Source organism: Marmota marmota, unplaced genomic scaffold, assembly GCF_001458135.2.
Source record: "Marmota marmota marmota unplaced genomic scaffold, marMar, whole genome shotgun sequence".
Lineage (NCBI taxonomy): Eukaryota > Metazoa > Chordata > Mammalia > Rodentia > Sciuridae > Marmota > Marmota marmota.
In genome coordinates, this window is record NW_025999842.1 from 49998571 (window position 1) to 50013420 (window position 14850).

General features: G+C 35.2%; 1 protein-coding gene across 11 annotated transcripts in view; it reads left to right on the forward strand.

Moving 5' to 3' along the window:
- Eya4 (EYA transcriptional coactivator and phosphatase 4) overlaps nt 1–14850 on the forward strand; it is a 266666-nt gene that overhangs the window by 5003 nt on the left and 246813 nt on the right. The window lies entirely within an intron of this gene.

Consider the following 14850-nt stretch of genomic DNA (forward strand, 5'->3'; position numbering starts at 1 on the left):
TTATTACAGTGGTTACTAGGTGAAGGAAATCAACACCAGGGGGAATGGATAGCAGTGCAGTGTACCTGCTTCTCATGAATTTTTCCTGGTGAACTAAGAACCAACGTACTCTTTCAGGCATTTGCCCTCCAGATGGGTGAGATGCAAAGGTGTATTTTATTGTAGTACATGCATCAAATTTTTCAGTTAGATGTGTTTTACTATAAGGGGGGCATTGCATGTTCATTAAATTGTACATGGAGGCAATGCGGGTATCATTTATTTTGAACTTGAGTGGAAGAAAATAAATAAGAGCCGCATATTCAAAAGGAGTACAAGCAACTTTGATTGCTTTTAAGAGGTTTGAAGACTTTGTAAACATTACAGTCACTTAATATTGCTTGTGGCGCACATTAGTGTATGCCTTGGTGATAGGTTGTTTATTGTGAAGTGTGTGATTCTTATCCTTTCCCCATCCATGTGTTTACTAGTAAAGAGATACTGAAAGAATATATCACTATCCTTGCTCCCCTCTTTTCCTTCTTCCAGAAAGGGAGATGAAACTGATTAATTTAAAATAGTGTTTTTTTGAGCCATCAAAATCACATTTGTGCGGTGGTTTAAGACACTTTCAGAGAGTACCTCTGAGTCTCACTGTAACCTTTTCTGTCATTGAAAGGTGCTAATTGATCTTAGCACTGACATAATAGTATAGTTTGATATTTGAAACCTTTCAGTGCTGGTCTGGCCCTTTTCTCACCCTGAGAGTTTGGTGCATGGCTGATGAAAAAAGCCACCATATTAAAATATCAGAATTTTTTTCCTACATGAAATATTTCAATAAAATATATTTATATTTTAAAACTTTTTATTTATATGTACTAATATTTTAGAGTACTTTTAGACCATGGAAGAAAGATCTACATTATCATGTTATGACTTTTAAAATATTTTTTCTCCATGAGTATTTTTTTTAGGTTAGAATTTTTGAGTGAAGTCTAATTGCTATTTATCACATTTAAATATTTTCAAAGTGAAGCTGCATTCCACCAATATGTAAGTGCCATGTTTATATTTCATATCTAAGGGTACATTTTCTTATGTACATTCATATGTCAAAGTACATTCCTAAATAAAAATATCCAATTTAGTCTCTGGATAATTGTGATTTTGCTGTCTGTGCAAGTCATTCTGTTTTCACGAGTAGTTATTGTCATAATGACATCCTAGTTTACATTTATACAAGAGTTACTCTATGCAAAACATTATTTAATTGTATTATGTGTAATCTTTTCAACTATACTATAAATTAGATATTTTTAGTATCCCCATTTTACAGATGAGGAAGATGAGATCCAGTCATATAATGGTGTGGATTCAGGACTCCAACTTCCCACTCTTACCCTAACACCCTGTGCTTAAACTTAAGCTTTGTGCTAGGTTTAATAAAGCTTTGTGCTAGGTTTAATAAAAAAGATTTTTTTTTATTAAACGTTGTACAAACAAAGCATTTTATATTTTCAGTTATTTAAAGATAACCAGATACTAGAAAAATGTTAAATTTCATATTAAACCTATAATTTTATGTAAATTGTTTATGACAAAGCCACAAACGTTGGAGTAAAAGAATTTTTTTAAGTACCTATTTAAAGAAACATATTAAATAACAAAGAACAAGTGCTTTACCCATATAGCCAAGATAATGAAAGTTGATAACAAATGACTAAATTTGAAGAAATACTTTGTGGATGATGCCCAGTTATCAAGAACTTACAAGGAGCTCTTTGGAATATTTAACCTACATCAAAAGTGTCCTTTGTTTTTCAAGCCTTATCTTTTGGTTTTAGGGTTTTGTTGTTGTGTTAAGCCTGACACTGGTTAAAAATCTCAAATCAACACTGTCACATTGAACCAACTAGTAGGGGAAGAAGCATTAAAGAGTGCATAATGGATTTCTAGAGGTAGGCTTAAATGATAATGTGGTCACCCATATTTTTTAAATACTTTCAGATTATATGATTATCAAACTTTGTATTTTAAAGAATTGTTTCTAGGTAAGCACTCTTGTTTACCTATTAACAACCTGTTTTAAAATGTTGAAGTAGTTACAGGAGGCAATGGTTTTCAATTTTACTTATTTATGTATTTAGCCACTTTCTTAGGCCCGTTTCTTCAAAGGAAATTTGTGCTCACTAGAGAAGTGTGCCCCTTCTCTGTGTGTGTATGCCCTCTTACCATTGTTACTGCTGCTTGGCCAGATTTCTCTGGAAAAGTCTTCAAATGTATGAAAATTCCTGTGAAAATGTTATATCCTTTATGGAAAGGGCACAACTCATAGTGCCTGCTCTAGTATGTTAGTGTGTCATTACTAGAATGTAGTGGTGGCATGTCCCCATGGTCCCAGCTACTCTGGGTGCTGAGTCTGGAGAATCACTTGAACCCAGGAGTTGGAGGCCAGCCTGAGAAACATGTAGGGAAACTCCATCTCTTAAACACACAAACCACCCATACCAGACAAATCAAGTACCATAAACTATCTCCCAGTTATGCATTAGCAACAGATCTGTTTACCTTTATATCACTTGAATATTCCTGTTAACCAGTTTTCAACTTCATTTTAACATTGAGCACATAAAAACTGGTCAGCATGATCCCCACATACAGTTTCAGGTCTGACTGAGGCACAGGATGTTTACCTGCAAAGATTTGTTTGATTTGAGCATCTTTTCTTCTTTAAAGAATTAATGAAGGGGCAGGGATTGTGGCTCAGTGGCAGAGCACTTGCCTTGCACGTATGAGGCACTGTGTTCGATCCTCAGCACCACATAAAAATAAGTAAATAAAATAAAGGTATTGCGTCCATCTACAACTAAAAAAAAAAAAAAAGAATTAATGAAGACACAACACATTGGCCTAAATTGACATGAATGGATCTCCCCTTTCTGTTATTTTTTTCTTCTTTCTTTATAAAACAAAAACTGACATTTCTTCTGCAAGGCTATAATTAAATAATAAAAATTTACATTCATATGCTGTTAAGTTTAATTCTACTCACAAAAGCAACAGCATTAAGTTTGAAATTCTATCCTTAATCAAGTAGGTGTACCACATACCGGGAGGGCTTATTCTCCACAAGGTCATGTACACAATCCACAGACCTCTGCATATACTCAGAGGAGTGATCTACTCATTACATTTCACCTCTGACTTTGAACTCCCTAATGTTAAAGGATTTAAAAAGACCCCCATGTTCTGATTAAGAGATTGAATGTTTCTAACTTAATGTGTCCAGTATTGAAACTAGTTTGAAAATAGTATTGAAAATAGTAATGACTTGGAAAGTCAACAGATCTCAATCTAATTTTTTTTCACTAAACTTTTATATTTGAATGCAAATGTGTATTTATGTATAGTTCTGACTCTAGTAATTCTGGCTGTATTTAATCACAAGGTGGGTGAATCACATTTACATTTTCTAGTCAGGTCTTTGAACAATCTCAAACTGTGCTTCTAATAGGTAACTATTAAGAATAAAAACCTCAGTAGGTGTATTAAGAATAGCATACTGAATTTTTTTATATGAATGTTATGTATTAAGATGATGCTGGTTTGTTTTTCTTAGTTGATCCACAAACAATTTTTAGTTTATGCCTATTTTTAATCCCCAGTGATTAACTTCAGTTATTAAATGCTTCATTTATAAAAAATGACTAGCAAAATTCTGGGCTCTTGGAAAATGCTTATTAAATGCTTTTTGATTGTCAGTATTGCAAAAGATATGCAAAAATAAATGTGGGATAAATAGACTTATTTTCCTGTTCTGTATAATTTTGAAGACTTTGAAACTCTTAATGTGTTGTTATAATTTTACATATCTTTTTCTGGAATGATTAGCACAGTGAGTTATCAATGTGACCAAAGTTACAGAATTAATCCTAAGGTAGTCAATCAAATCTAGGTGGACACTTGACCTATGTCATCTTGGTCACAGTGTTGCCCGTGTCATAGCAAGTAGGATGGGTTATCTTGATATCTTTCTTTTGGACTCTTCTGGATTGTGCTTAGTCTGTCTAAGATTCTCTCATCCCTAGAATGTTCAGCCATATTCATTCACAGTTTTTCTCAGGTCCCTTTTCAACTTATAAAACTTTTAAAAGTTCTCTGTTGCCAACAAGGCAAATTGTGGAATTCCCAGCCTCATGCTGAGAACCTTGTTCAGATTGCAGGTCTCATCTCTCACCATCCGCTTACAAGATCTCTCTACTCCAGCCCTATGGAAAACTGCACTTCTCAAATACATCCTGGTCATTCCCACATTTTCTTTCTTTGTGCATATCTTTATGCAAGACATCTCTTCTCTGCTCCTGTGACTTCCTTTTCTACTTCTTTATCAAGATTGAAGGTATAAAATGTGACCTCCTACTGAGGCTGAGTTGAATGTTTCTTTCTCTTTACCCCCAAAGTACTTGGTTTCTGCCTTTAGTCTAGTACTTGCCACATTGAAATTTAACAGGTTACATTAATCTAAATCTTGCTCTAGGCTGAGAATTTGCTGGAGGAACTAACTGTATGTGTCATGTCTGTATCCATAGTGCACTATACTCTACTTGACAAATAGTAAGTAGGGGATCACTAACTTCCTGTAGAGAGAATCAGTAAAATAACTGAACGTGAGAGTAGTGTAGTGTCACTAGACATCACTGCCCTGAGACTAGAAACAGTAGAAAGAGCTGTGATTGTTATATCGTGGGAAAACCTGAAGAAGAAACTCAGGGATTTGGGATATTAATCCAACAGAATTTCAGATCTGAATCTAGACCCAGGTTATGTATGTGCAATGTAGTTTTATGTATGTCTGTGTGTGTGTGCGCGCACACATATGCTTGTGTGTATATAGGAATGTGTTTATTTCCCACTACTGGGAAGTCAGGGATCTAGTGGATAAGCTAAGGATACTGAAAAATCTCTGGACATATGGGTATTTCATGGAACATGAAAACTGAGACACCTAATTCTTAATATGGCATAGTGGTTAAGTACCATGAATTTGGAGCCAGGTTGCTTGGGTTCAAACCCCAGCTCTGACACCATGACACCAAGTACTTTGTAACATAGGAATGTTGCTTAAACTGATTTTGCTTCAGTTTTCTTGTGTGTAACAGCACATACTTCATGGGTTTCTGATAAGGATTCGATGAGTACATATGTGTCATGCATTTAGCAAAATGATCAATATGAGTATTAGTTATTCTGATTATATTTATATGTCTTTCATCAAATTACCCAAAAAGTTTCAGAGATTTTTAGAGTTGAGTCTTTTGGGGGGTCACAGATCATGAACCATAAATTGAGTCCCTAGTGGGCCAAATTCAAATTTGGTACTTTCAGGTCATCTTGGAAAATATGAGGCTGCATTTTAAGCCCCATAAAGGAGGACAAAGTGCTCAAAAATCAGTTTTAGCCATTTATATTGTGTGGTATTTCTTTTATCAAATATTTGCACATACAGTCAGTCACCTAAATATTTTTAGACTTTATATGTTTCCTCAACTTCCTAAAGCAATTAGAAGCCTATTTTATTCGATGCTATATTGTTAATTTAGCCAATATTTAAATTTCCTCACTTTTTTTTAGTCTGAAGGTACTAATTACAATTCTTCATAATTTTTCTGGTTGTTGGGCTTGATGAGCTCATTGTATACTTTTAAGAAAATTACTTCAGATATTGCTGATTCTTACCTTTGTATCCATAGTAGGAGTTATGAGCATCTCTCTGTCCAGAACTTCTTATTAGATCCTTGGTTTAGGTAGGATGGGATAGAGGGAAAAAGGACAGTTAAACAGTTTAATGTCAAGGTCTAATTTCTACTGTTTACTTGGAACTATACTACTGGCTACTTCTGTATAAAAATATGATAATATTAATGCTGTGCCTGATAACCACTTGTGACCAATATATTTAGATCAGGATTTCACAGGCTCTGGTTATTAACATTTGGACTCGATAATTTTTTTATAGAGGGGGTGCTCTCCAGAGCATAGTCAGGTGTTTAGCAGCATCCCTAGTCTCTCGGTACTAGAATCCAGTAGTCTGCTACTACAGAGTAACAATAACTTCTTCAGACACTGTCAGATGTTTTCTGGAACCACAGTTACCCCAACTGAGAACTTGTAACATGAGCAGATCTTAATATCGCTTGATATAGTCAAGATTCCCGGGGCTCTGCATAGAAGGATTGTTCTTTTTCCAGTCAAGTGTGGAGAATCCTAATACCTTCCTCTCAAGTTTAAACATGAAATCAAACAGTTCTCATTGGTCTGTGTGGATGGATTAACTTTATACAGAGAGAACTTATAGATTATAAGATTTAGACAGGCTGACCATCTTCAGCATATTTTCCTTTTCTGAAAATAATGTATGGCAGGGAGAAGAATGCCTGGAAGAATATATAGGAAGTAAACATTTTAATCACCTCTGTGTCTATTCTTACTTTTTGCTGTTATTTGTTAGTAGGTACTTTTGAGTCTTTTTTTTTTTTTTTTGATAGTGAAAATTGCCTGTACTTTTCCATAGACAAACATTCAGTAATAAGAAACTTATAGACAGCTTGTTTGATTGGAAAGGATAAAGTTACTGATAATCACCACTGTCTACACTAAAATAATTAGCTTAATTATTTGTTCATTTGTAACGAGAAGTTTTTACACGAGGCTGGAGGTATATAGTTCAGGGATTAAGTGCTTTTCTGGGATAGGTGAGACCCTGGGTTGGATCTGTAACACTGAAGGAAAGAGAGAGAAGAGGGGCCGGGGTGGGGGAGGGGGGATCTGGAGGGAGGGAGAGAATTCTGAACCTATTTAATAATATTTGTACAGCCCTGAAAAAAGTAAATATGAAAATGTTGCATATACAAACTCTGTTTTGGCAAATTACCTGATCTATACTTTTATGTTCTAATTCTCTTGGGTTAATGTTAACATGTATAGTTTATCTAAAAACCTATATGCAGTTGACTGTAAGTAAATATCAATGTAGTTTGAATACTACTACTGCCTGATTTAGGTGCATGTTTGAAAGATGATCCGCAAATTAGTAGAAAGTAACAAAAAAACTTTAAACGCAAGGTGAGATGATAATTTTGCACACATGAATTTTGAGTTGATCGTGAAAATTCTTTTCAACAGTGAAACATTAGTATTATAAGTAGATGATTACACTTACATTTCTAGGTGCTCTGAACAGTAGATGAACTTTTATTTCATTAGCAATTGTAAAAATGCTTAAAAGTGCACACATATGTTGTCAAACTTAGTGGTTTTACTTTAATTCTGTCAGGCAAATAATCATGTTACATGGAAGTGATCAGACTGATCTAAGAATCTCACATCATTCATTAACTCATATTCAAGTAATCAAAGTAGAGTCTTTTTCTCTCTCTCCTCCCTCCTATGATTTATGTTTTAAGTTTTGAAGTATATTTTTAGGGGAGAAAGTGGATGAAAATACAGCACAATGTATGAGACCACAGTGTCTTTCTAAGAGCAGCAGGACCTTGCACAGCTGCTTGTTAGCAGAAAGATGAAGAGGGTGTTGGGCCATAGCAAGGCATCTGGGCCAGGGATGGTTTAAGTCAGGGCTTTGCAGAAAGTAGAGGAGAGCTCTGTTCCTTTTATTGACTGGAAGCCCAAGGAGACATAGCGGACCTCACCTCATGCCCAACCGGGTCCTTTATGCTGGACACTAACAGGAAATCTGGGAGTCCCTTAGTCACTGGAGAGTGGCCCCAAAGCCAGAGGTTCTGGTTTTCCACATGAGCAATTCCGTTGTTCATAAATCAAGAAACACACCCAGAGTAGTTGTATCACATATCTACTTTGTCAAGTTGATTATACTGTGGGTCTGAATGTGGGGACACTTACCTATTTTTATGAGTGTTTTCTGGCTTATGAGTAATTCTGCACGTGTTTTGCTGGGGTATTCTCAGCGTCCCCTGTCCTCCACTGTCCAAGCTCCCTTAGCCTACCTGTGCCTTGCTCTTATGCTGCTTACCTGGATAAAAAAAATCTACTCATCTCTAAAGGGTTATCTCAAATGTCACCTCCTCTGGGAAGCCTTCCCTAGGGCTCAGGCAGGATTAATTCTTTTCTCTCTGTAATGCCATAGCACTTTATTTTGGCTATTAGTATAACAGCACATGTGTTTGGGGTAATTATATATGAGTCTGTCTTCTGCAGAGATTCTAAATTCACTGAGGGGAGAGACCACACCTTTTGCCCTTGCAGCCCAGAAGGCTGGGCTTGATGGATATTAAGTAACTGCAATATTGCAATGAACATTTTTAAAGGACACGAGTGCAAAGCCAGACATCCACAAAGAGTGAATCCTGTTTACATTTTAGAAAACTGATTCTCTTTTGCTTATGGTCATGAAAGCAATTTATTGGTTATTTTTCTACTTTCACTTATGTAAAGCTTCATTTGTAGCAAAGTATTACTGATTTTGTAGTGGAAGAAAGACATATCCAGTGCAAACTGGCATTTAAAATAAACTGAGATTGAAAAGCAGATTTCTAGTGGAGGCTTATGGTCTTCATACTCCCACTTTTCTCCAGAAACAAACAGCTTCTATGGTTGCTTTCTGCTGAGACGAATTTCATGTTATTTAAAGAACTTCTCAATTCTTAGAATTAAGGATTTTGTCTGAAAGGAAGCATGTTCTGCTTGTGTTTTTGTCATTGTTTCAAGATGTGGAGATCAAAAACTCCAAGATATATCTGTTGCAAGTATATGTGGTCTTTTGGTGAGAGAAATTAGGTCTTTTTTTTTTTTTCAGGCACAATTGAGGAAGAAGAAATTTTTGTTTAAGTTTCTGGTGGTTTGTTTTTAGGCATTTTCCACTCAAAGATGAGCAAGACCCTTCAAAACCACAAACTTGCTTATTTAGGGGGGAAAAAGTCCTTTCTATGTCCAAAAATAACATTAAATTAAGATTTTTGTTTCCAATCATTTCAGAAATTGTGGCTTTATTTCCTTGTCTGAGTCATTTTTGGATGAAGTACACCATGATGAAGCAAGTTTGCTCTGTATTTTAGTAGGTCAAATTATTAATCAGAGTCTGAGCAAAAGGGGAATCTAGCTTAACCCCTCCATTTTGCAGATGAGATGCCCCATTGAGTGACATTTACTCGGTTACTCAGCATGAAGCAGAAGAGCCCCGTGCCAGAGACACTCCGTGCTCCCAATTCCCACCTTGTTGCCTTTATTTCTCTTTCTGTGTGTCAGACAAAGCCTGGAGTCAAGGTAAAGACTGGAGTCAAGACTACCTTTGTGTATGTCTGGGTGCTGCCACTCATCCACCTTGTAACCTAGAGCAAGTGATTTTTCTGAGCCACAGTGAGCTGCAGTTCCGGTAGGTGTAGACAGCAAATAATAATAGTACCTGTCTCACCGAGTTATGGGAAGGAATAACTGAGTTCACAGAGGAAACATACTTGTTTCAATGCTTGGCCTGCTGTAAAGTTCAGTATATATGTTGAAATAATTTTTAAAAATAAATTGATAAGTGTATCTTTATACAGAAAAGAAAGAAAAAGGGGAAATTCATGCTGCAAAAGCAAGGTGTTTTTTTGTTTTTTTTTTTAAATCAGTCATTTTTCTTAAATGAAGGAAGGAATTCATACTTTGTATAACATTTAAACAGACATAGTGGGGGTTGCCTTTGAGAGGAATAACTGGAAGGTGGCAGGAGACAAGATCCCTGAACGTAACCCTTTATTTTAGACTGGTTGTTGGCAATCTGGTTTGATTATTCAATACAAATTCATCAGCTGTCAATTTTTGTATTTTACTATATTTTTCATTTGGTATCATAAAATATTTATTGAAATTCTTAGGAGAAATGATTTGAACTCTGATATGATTGATGAAATTATATTATTCTATGAGAGCCTACTATGTGCCAGACACACTTCAAAACACTTTGTAGCATATAAAATTATAGGATTATATTAATATAAATGATATTGCTTTATTCGGTGTTGACAAATATTTCTATATATCAAAATATTGACCATGTCATATCAATCATGAATTTGTAAATCTGATATTATTGTAATCTGCTTAATGTAAAAATTAGAATTAATTCATCAAAATACAGAAAACTGCTACTCGAGTCCTGGCTAAAGTAATGTGATACATAAAGTTTAAAATGAAGTATATTAATCTGTTGGCTTTGTAGTTAGATTCTTATATAAAGGAAATTCTCTATCCAGACTATTTAGTTCCCATAGTTCTGGATAATTGATTATGGTTAACTTTTAGTGATTATCTAGTGCCTTTAAACAAAAATCCAACTCAAAATAGCTAACATATTCCTCTGGCATTGGATAAATATGGCTATCAATTTTTGTGGGATTTTTTTTTCCTACAGAATTTCCTGTTATTTTAAGGGATTCAATAGAACGTACACACATAAAACTGAAAATTATATTACTATAGGGAAACTGCTTTGTGCCTTTGAGAAGGAACTCTCTCGCTAACTTAAGGACTATATGTGTGTAGAATAGCTAACATTTTCCTCCCAAGAAATGTCATGCATGCAGTTAAAACACTCTTAAATTGATTAAGGATTTGTTATGTATTTCCAGAAGCACTCAAGAGTACTTTTATGGTTATAAGAGTAGAGTGCATTAGAATGCCAGAAACCAGCGAATACGCTAGAGGCCTTCAAAACCATGCCCAACATTCCTGACTTTACCATATAAACATGTGGGGCAGCCTGGAAAAACAAAACAACCGTCCTTCCCCCATGGTAGGTGAGGCCCACCATGATAACACTTCAACTGGCTTGAATATTAATTTGATACTTTTTCTGTTAGAAGTAATTTTTATTACCTAGCAAATGGAATAGAGAGGTAATAAATATGACTGATACTTATTTCTCAAGTAAAGTATTGTTTTACATCAGGTCCAACCAGTTACCTTTATTCTTTTTGGAGAGTGTATTATACAACTACCATGGTATTTTGCCTATTAATCAGGAAGCTGAAAAGCATTTTATAAATGTTGAATCAAAACTCTCACTGCTGTGAGGGAATTAAATTTCAAGCAATATACTCCTTTTATGGGGTGAGAAACTGAAGTATGGAGAAGTTACAAGGTTTTCCTAAAGCTGTGCATTGAGTCATGGTAAACGTAGAAATTGACAATTCTGTTTGCCTGACTTAATCTGGAACTTCATGAATTTAAAGTTACACATTTCCTGACATGTGTCTCAGGAGTTTTTTATGTAGTAATTTGTCTGTTCATTGATGACTATATTTTTAAAAGAATGTTTTGGTGAGAAGCAGCTTTAGGAACTTTAATATTATAAATCTGTATATCAAAGATACTTTCTTCAAAAAAACTCAATTCATTTTTTTCACTATCATAGCAAAGAAATTAAAACATCAAAACAAAAAAATTGATTGTACAAGGTGTGGGCTGTGCCGTATTCATGCGCAGCACCTGAAGCTCCTTCAGGAGCAGGTATAGCTTGTTCAAGTGCTTGAATAAGAACTTGGTTGAAGGAAGCCCTAGGTAGGACAGGCATATAGAGTGGTGGTGACCAGGAAAACCCACATCTCTCTTTTGGAACATCTGAAGGACTGCTGTCCCCAACTCCTGCTGCTGGGTGTCTTTGCATTTGGTTGATTCAAGAGGGGGTGAATTATTCTACTTCTTATTCCATCTTCCTGAGTTTCGGTTCTCACATTTAAAACTCTTATTTAGTGTGTCTTTTCCTTACTGGTTTAGCCAGTATTTTCCCTACCTTTCTTCACGCTCTTCATTCCTTTCCCCAAGTTTGAAGGGTCATATTTAAAGCAAATAGTACTTCTCAAGATCAGACCTCACCCCTCCTCACCTCTCACTATTTCTTTATAGTAACTGAATAGCAGGGTCTATAAGTAACTTCAAATGAGGGGTCTCTGGCACTTCCCCAGGCACGGCCCCCTGGACACCCTACAACCGAGTCTCCAGAGAACGCTGGATGCCCTCTCCACCACCCACTGCCACTGAGGGATTAGTGAACGACTTCTTCAGTTTATTTTCTTGTTCTTTTCTTTCAGACGTGGCTTCCGCTTATGTAACTCCCCAGTTCTTCCCTTGGAAAGTGCTTTCCCCAGGAGGCTTTGTAGGCCCCAGAGCAGTTTTGCACCCCCTGGAGCCCAACTCACAGCCTGGGCACATCCAAGTATTAGACAAACCAAACAGTCTTGTAGCTTAAATATGATTTTTTTTTTAAAAAAATAGTTTTCCTGAAGAATAATTCGGCTTTAAACAAAGAAGCAAACAAATAAAACCTACAGTCTTTCCCACAGGAGAATTCTTACTGCTTTCAAAATTTATTGTCATTGATTATCATTTCAACTAATTAGTTTTCCTTCATATTTTTGTCAGGGTATAAATGTGATACTTTACCATAAATTAATGCTGACCCTCATTAATATAATGTCAGTGTGACTTAAAAATAATGATGCACTATGACCTCATTCATATCTACCTTCCATTTATTATATTTCCTAGGAAACTATGCTTTTGTGGCTGATTGGACTCTCCCATAATCCCTATTGAGAAACAAAGATTTTTTTTTTTTTTTTTAAATAAAGATGTGGTCTGATTAACCAAGGGTACTTATGGAAAACATGACTTAGGGGGTGACATGAGTAACAACTTGTTTGTGGTATCTGCCAAACATACGAAAACAGGATTCAGTTTATGCTTTATGACTCCAGCAGGCAGACCAGAAAGTAGAAGTTGTGAAATATAAGTTTTTTGTTTGCTTTTTATTTTATTTTTTAGTTGCAGTTGGACACAATGCCTTTATTTTATTTATTTTTATGTGGTGCTGAGGATTGAACCCAGGGCCTTGCATGTGCTAGGCAAGCACTCTACTGCTAAGCCACAACCCCAGCCCTGAAATATAAGTTTTTAAAGTAATGTAAAAATAAAAGAAAAGAAAGAGAAGGCCTATTACTTAGGCCAACGAGCTCTAAGTAATATGCCTACAGAATAATGGGATTACCCTGTAAATAACCCTCCTATTTCAGTGTTCCTCCTGATTCCAACATAAAGAAATAGAACTGTATGGGTTCCATTTACACTCATATTCATTCATTCTCCCTCTCTCTTTCCTTCTCTATTCTTCTCCCTTTCTATCTTCCTTTTACTCCCTTCCTGTTCAAGTTTGCCCTTAAAATTAAAACAGTCAGCAGGAGCAAATGGCAAATGGAGTTCAGCCACAGCTGCACATTTATTTGAGACATTGCTTTCTGAATCTTATTTTAACCCTTAGAAAGTTCTTTGTATTTTTACATGCTAAAATGGCAAGGTTTTTTTTTTTTTTTTTTTGTTTATTTATTTATTTTAAATAAAGTTGACTCTACTCTGAATGTACATAAAAGCCAAGAAAGATAGATGATTTTTAGACTCTAATGCTACAGACATTTTCTTAGAGGAAAGAACAGGGCAATGACTTTTATACTGTAGTTGCTACCAGGAAATTTATTGAAAGGAAAAAAGATATTCAAATATTGACAGATGTCTAAATTAAAAACCTGGACTAAGGAAATTCTCAGGAGGCTAAAATTTTAGGAAGATCAAGAGCATTATATTTAATTAAATCATTAACTGATATTCACTATAAGCAAAATTAAAATCAATAACTTGACTTAGTTACTCCCTGGAGCTCAACTCATGTTTACTTTGTTATATTGGAGCTCTCTCCTGCCATAATCAAAAATATGATTTTAATATGTGATATCTTAATTCCTGTGAAACTGATGTTATGAAAAAAATGGAGATGAAAAGATATACTGGTGTTTTTGCTGTCATTGTCTTCACTTATGAAGAAGAACATTTACCCTCGAGTTCACAAATTGTTTCTTTAGCTGTATCTAATTTGCTATTTAAGTAGTTCATTCATTTCTTTTCAAAAATTTAAGTGCATTTTTTTTAAAAAAAAACTGATTATATAGTTCTTTTCCAAATTTTGCACTTATGTGTGGTTCCTTTAATTTTGTTTCTATTTCTTTTGACTCTATAATCCTCTAAAGTATCCTTGAAATAGAGTGCTTTTTGATTATTCTATCATCTAAATTCTTACTTGCGTAATTCTCCTGTTATTGCATTTGCTGTATACACAATGTTTTTTTTTAATGTAGTTTATAATTTTTGATCAATTTCTCTCTGAATTATTTGTGTGCTCTAGAATTTTGCATTTGCTTTCTTTGAAGTCTAGGCATTTCAAGCCTGTAGGTCAGTCTTGATTCTATTTTATTTTTGTGTTTGAGGTTTTCGATACTACACAGTGAAAATTTAGAATTTACATTTGTTTAAGGCTGAGGTTTTGATTTATTTCAAGTTCTTATTTTCTTATATTCCCTTTCCAAATGCTCCATCAAACAGCCAGCATTATTGCAGAGCCTGAGGGTGGGCTGAGTTTTCTAACAAGCTTTTAAAAACAAGCTTTTCTGACTCCTTCTTGTGTGAATTGACTCTTGCTTTTGCATCCTGCCCATCTCCAGAAACGAAGATAAAGGCAACAAAAACAACAGCAAGAATGCAAATGTAAACACAAATTTTCCTCTCAATTTTTCCACATGACCAATTTCTCAGGAATCACACTGCATTCCTGAGAAATTTGCCATATGCAAAATGAATCATATTTGTCTTACCAGTGAAGCTGTATATTTTCTATGTCCTACTGATTGAATTCTCATATTGTCGCTTATATTCTCCTGTTCTCCAGGCTTTGAGCTATAACATCAGTCCAGCTCCTTCTAACTTCTCACTTGGAACATGGCAGCAGCCTTTTAAGTTGCCCTTAACTCG